The sequence below is a fragment of the Triticum dicoccoides genome, chromosome 4B, assembly GCF_002162155.2.
Source record: "Triticum dicoccoides isolate Atlit2015 ecotype Zavitan chromosome 4B, WEW_v2.0, whole genome shotgun sequence".
Classification (NCBI taxonomy): Eukaryota; Viridiplantae; Streptophyta; class Magnoliopsida; order Poales; family Poaceae; genus Triticum; species Triticum dicoccoides.
The window spans coordinates 20,261,499-20,267,925 of NC_041387.1; positions in this window are offsets into that span (position 1 = coordinate 20,261,499).

Consider the following 6,427-nt stretch of genomic DNA (forward strand, 5'->3'; position numbering starts at 1 on the left):
GGCTCGGCGGCGAGTGGCGGGTGGTGGCGGGGTGGTGGTGTGGCGGCGGGGCGGCGGTATATATAGGAGGGCGGGGCGGGGCTGCTTGGGGAAGGGGGCGCCCGGGTGGAGTCCGGCTCGGACTCCCTCGGCGTCCGTGCCAAGCACGGCGGCGCGCGCGGGGAAGGCGGCGGCGGCGGCTGCTGGGCCGGCCTGCTCGGCTGGGCCTTCGGCCCAGTCGAGCGCGAGGTTGTTTTTTTTTAAAACATTCCGTCGAAAGAAAAATTCCTAGAAAAATAAATAAAAATCTAAAAATTCCAAAACAAGTTTTCTCCGTCTAAATAAAATATTTAGAACAAGATGAGCTTTTCTGGGCCCCTAAAATGCAAATGTTAAATCATGCAACATTTTTTCTAGGGCAAATAAAATCCCGAATAAACTCAAATAAAATCCAAAAATGATTTTAATATTTTTCCTCCGATATTTCAATTATTTTGGAGAAGTCGTATTATCTCCCCTCATTTATTAATTTAATATGAAATATTTTCCGGAGAGAGAATAATTAAAATCAAATCCTCGTCTTCATTATTTGATAAAAATTTCAAATATGAAAATTAGAAAATCCCCAACTCTCTCCGAAGGTCCTTGAGTTGCTTAGGATCTCGAGGATTGCAAACAAAAAAAATAAAATATGATATGCATGGATGATCTATGTATAACATGTCAAATTGGAAATTTGGGATGTAACACTTCTTTTTCCAAAATCTAACATGCTGATATTTTTCTCATTGATTCTTTTTGAAGCTATAAATGGGAATCTCCAGCTCTGCGACAACAACTACCTCAGGTTATGCATTTATCTCCTATTCAAGCAGCAGGGAAAATGTACACACTTCAACAAATATCAGATATGCCCACCTCAAATTTTCAGGTCAACATCATCTTATCTACCCTATTATTTGTATATCGGTGAACTTCTACAGCAGATTCTCAATGCACCCTTTTTGTAAACTCTTAGGAAGGAGCTACCTACAACACCATTGCGAAAGTTAAATCTATTGTACCTTCAACTAAATGGTACTACAAAGGATGCAAACGTTGTGACAGAGGATACAACAACAACTCAGATACTCCAACATGCCTTTGCACAAATTCATCTCCAAAGCCATTGTACGATCTCTGTTTTTATAGAACATTTGCCTTCATTTACATATTCTGTTCCATATAAACAACTATCAAATTCTCTAGGTACAAGCTACCAATTACACTTACAGATGACTCGGGAGATTTAGATGCCATTGCTTTCTCTAAAATTGCTGAAGAACTGGTTGAGCGAGATGCCATCCAAGCTTCTCCAAACATGAAAGTTGATACCGCGGAACATGTGACCGCCCTATAGATAATGCCATTGGGAAAACCAGATTGTTCTATATAGGAATGAAGGTTGATTTAGTATCCAGATTCCCCATAAGTTATGTCATAAAGAAAAGCTTCCTAGTTGACAATGCACAAATGCTGCCCTCTACAAAGGTTAGACAATTTTCATCAATTCAGAAAGTAACTCCATCCTAATTACAATTGTATTACCTAAAATATTTAACTTGAACCATTAAATACTTCCAGTCAACTCCAAGCAAAGAACTGGAGAACAGTCCATGGTCATCAAAGAGCATCCAGAGGTTTGCCATCAATCACAAAATAGAAGTTACATCCTCTGTCTACACAATGTTTACCAAACTTTTCCTATTCGCAGTCCATGGAGCCTAACACAAGTCCACTTGGGCAATACTATGCCTCCCCCTTGCCAATCTGCAACTATGGACACCGACAAAAACATAAATAGGTAATACTTTTTGAAGTTCTACTAAAGAACATTCAGCTTACATTCAATATGGAATTCAAATGGCGATTTTTGCTTGCAGGTACTCTTCAGCGAAAAGAAGCATCCAATTTACAGAAGATGGAGCCACCAACAAAGAGGGGTACTAATTGGTAACAATATTTCCTGTTTATCATTAAAGTTCTTTGAAAAGTACATCTACCTGTTTACATGCCAGTCAACAAACAGAGTACGCATTGATAACAATATTTCCTGTTTACATGCCAGTCAACAACAGGAATATCTTCAGGATACACAAGTGCATCTCCAGGTTGTCAAAAAGCATAAGCAAGAATACGTGCTTCTTCTCATATCACATAGAAAAATGAGATTCACAATCTAACTTTCTATCATCAATCAAACAACATTGCAGATAACAATGTGAAAATGAACAACTGTGAAGGACAAGAGGATAACAGTAATAAAAACACATAGGTACTATCAGTTCTCATATCCAAACAAAATTATATAAAGTTTTGTCGCCCTTTGCTACAACAATAACATTACCAATAATGTTTTTCTATAAACATGTAGGGCACCATCAACAACCATGCAAGGACCAGGGCATCTTCAAGACGCACGAAAAGCACCTACAGATTGCACCACCTTCCATTGAAAATTACCTCCAAAACTATCATTACAACTACTTCATGATCAGCCTAAGTATGTCGTCAGATATCGACTAATTTTATGTAATAAGTCTGAATTATGAAATCTTTGGATTTGTATGCACTTTTATTAAGCTGATTATGTCAGTTTTACTTCCAACTGATGTCAATACTTTTCCTTACAATTGTTTCAAATATATACTATCTTACTGTGACGTTTTCTTCTCAATATATACTATCTTCCTGTGACATGTTCAAATGCTAGAAAAATAAGGAAAGGTCATGCCAAAAAATTTAGTCAAATTCCTTCCAAAGTTTTTTGAGTTGATTATGTCGATTGTGCTTCCAATTGGTCTCCATAATTAGGCTTCTCTAAATATTACTGTAAAATTAAGAGTATGCCATGTCAAAAGATCTACCTCAAATAATTAAACAATATGCATCAGTGCATACATGGTTCCAATAGATAAATTCATTCCATCATTTTTCATATTGATCATTGCATCCAGTCTTCAATACGAAATTTCCGCAGCAACGTGCGGGGTATCACCTAGTACAAATAAATAAGGGGGGTGCATCATGTGACATTGCTTGTATAATATTCGCCATGTACAAATAAGTAAGGAAATTCAACGTAATCAATGCACGGTGATATCTAAGGAAGTAGTATGAAGTGCATGTTATGTACACATTATCGAATCTATTTAAAGTGTTCATATTAACATGAGAGAAAACATGCTAGCCAGAAGAATAATGTTCATGCTATTTAAAGTATTCCTATTAACATGAGTGCGGCTAATCTGCACCCGGGCTCATCTGCGCCCACGCTTAGAAAAAAATTCAAAAAAATACTAGAAAAATTCAAAAAATTCCAATTTTTTTTGTGGTGGTAGATAATTTGACGCGTGAGGTGCGCCCCAAAATTCAACTCATTTGAGCATCTGAGCAGCTCTCTGCAAAAAAGACAAAATCAGGGTCTGTAAAAATGTTTACTGTTCACGCACTGTTTTGGCCCGATTTGTCTTTTTTGCCGAGAGCTGCTCAGATGTCCAAATAAGTTGAATTTTGGGGCGCACCTCACGCGTCAAATTATCTACCACCACAAAAAAATTTGGAATTGTTTGAATTTTTCTAGTATTTTTTTTGAATTTTTTGCTGAGAGGGAGCAGATGAGCCCGGGCACCGTTTTGAGTTTTCGTATTAACATGGACAAACAATTTTTATACTGTATAATTTTTTTTAAATGTCACAAACATTGTTTTGAAACTTGAGAGTATTTCTTTAAAATGTCAGGTGCATTATTTTTAATGGTACGAAACATTTACTACACTGCCCCCTTTGCCACCTCCGCACATGGCCATCAACATTTCCATCTCCGCCGGGTCGTCGCGGATGACATCAAACGCCCGTCTGCTGATCTTATTATTATTACTAGCACAAATGCCCGTGCGTTGCAACGGGAGAAATAAACTCTGACACACCCCTAGCGAGTCATTTGTGTTCCAATTCTCCTCTTCGTCATCGATGTCGATGATAGTAACTTGCCCACCTATTGCAACAAATGTGATCAGTCCTAAGGTGGTGGCCTTGGTCATCACACTCACCATGCCGATTTCGCGAGCACCTACCTGCACCAGCTTGTAATTCCTCATGCGTTGCAACCGTCACATACATATTCGTGTCGTTCGAAACCTATCATGTTATAACATGTCAGGCGATCCATTTTTTTATTGAGCGCGCGCACAACAATAATTATTAATGCAAATTAAATTATGGTGTGAGGCCATCAATTTCTTGACTCAACATAAAGCAAATAGACTTCATTGTCGCCACCGTCCACCTTCTTCATTTCTAACATGAAGTTGGGCATCTCTCCGGCAAAGAACTATGTCGTGTCGTTTCACCATGGCCATCGAACCATAGTTTAAAAAACTGAATAGGCAACCAAATAGGTGAGGCTACCTGTTAAGGTTCTCACCGGTTAGCCTGTCGGTTCATCTGTTCATTCCTGTAAAAAGTGGAAATAATGAAGTTATTAAGAAATTACCATAGATCAAATGAGTATGCATAATATTGGATGTAATCCATTTAAAAAACACAAAGCGTTGGTGGCCTAGATGGTTGTTGGTCATTTGGCGTTCATTGGCTCAAGGTTAACTGATGGATCCCAAGTTGACGCACTATTTTACGAATATTTTTCAGGTCATAAAAAATGGGCAAGGCGTAGGTTTCAAATTTTTCTTTTGCACCTATTTGAGGGGGTCCAATTCAGGGTTTGGATGTGTTCTGTGTAAACAATACTCCCTTCATCCGAAAAAGCTTGTCCTAAACTTGTCTTTCAAATGGATGTATCTAGCACTAACTTGGTGCTAGATACAACCATTTGAGGGACAACCTTTTCCGGACGGAGGGAGTAACTCTTTACAAATTAGAGGTCCAACTAAAGAAACATTACCAGGAGATTAAAAAGCTCCTCCATGAGCCAGGTCTTTTTTTGATGTATTAGCGTGTGCCCATGCATCTAATCTAATACATCTGCCCATGCACGCAGTGGCACAACGGAATCCTCTCTCACATCTGCCCATGCACCCATAGAGCACAACGGAATTCATTTGCTCTGTTAATTAATAGCAAAATTATTATTTCCTCTTTCATTTTCCAGCGAATTTATTTTGTCTTTAATTCCTTCCTTCATGCCTCATCGTATGCCCGTGTGTGTAACAGGCGAAAAAATTAACAAAACCTGCTTCATGTGCCATTACACGCTACTCATAACCAATTTGTAATAAACCTTGAGATAAGGTTACCTTGTCTATCTAAGATGCATAAGAGCGTGTGTTGCCACGGGTTGCATTATCTTTTTTTCTTTGGATCATGAAGTGTTGATGTGAAGAGGCCACCCCAATGTCCCTAATTGGCGCATATTTAAGCTCTACACTGCCATCAGATGGAAGAATAGTGATGCATAAAATAATTTTTTAGGGAGGAACATACAATGTAATTCATTTAAAGGATTGTCAAAAGATTTGAATTGAATGATTTTGATTATGTAGGTTTTCTTTTTTATTGAAGATTGTTTGATTTTGTAAGATTATATTTCATTCATAATGTTTTTTTCGCTATCTAGGCTTGACCCAAACGCAAGAGAAAAATGATGCTATCTCCTGATGGGTCTCTCCCATACTCCCGTTCTAGAACAGATAGATGCATTCCCTTGCCTAAAATAATAATAATAATGATGCATTCCTTAAAAAAAAGCACAGATAGTTTTTTTAGGGGTACTCCCAACTTTATTATTTGAACAACGTTGGGAATGTCATTCGCTATAAAATGTAAAATGCAGTCCGGTGGTACATCAGGCCAAACCATCTCTAAATCATTGCTAACCTCAACTTTAGCTAAAACATGAGCAGCTAGATTAGCTGTACGCCCTTTATTTACCGAGCGCAAGTGACCTTGTATCGTAGCATCTCTTTGATTTCTTCTATGAAAGGCGTGCATGTTGTCTTTTGTTTATGAAAGGATTAGAAAATCCAGCCGACTGATAAAAATCGAGCGGACACGTAACCATCACGTGTACGCCTCTAGAGAGGCCCCTTATCCATCCGTCTCCACCTCCACCGCTCTGTGCTCTCTCGTTCTCTGTCGATCCATCCATCTCTCTCTCTCTCATTCCTATCCACGCGAGAGCTTCCCCGGAGCGTACCGGTGCCAGCGCCCCATCTATCTCCAGCCCCTCCCCGCCGACGGTGGCCACCACCAATGCGTCGTGGCCAGCCCGTTGCGTGCGCCCCCCTCCCCTCCCCCGGGCTGTCAGCCAACGGAGTGTCCCCTGGTGACAGATCAGATCCGGGGCAGCTGTCGCTCCTTCCCTTCCCATGACTCCGACGCGATGTGCCCCCCTTTGATCTCCATGGGGACCTATGCCGCCCAAATTCGCCTCACATGCATGTCATTCCGG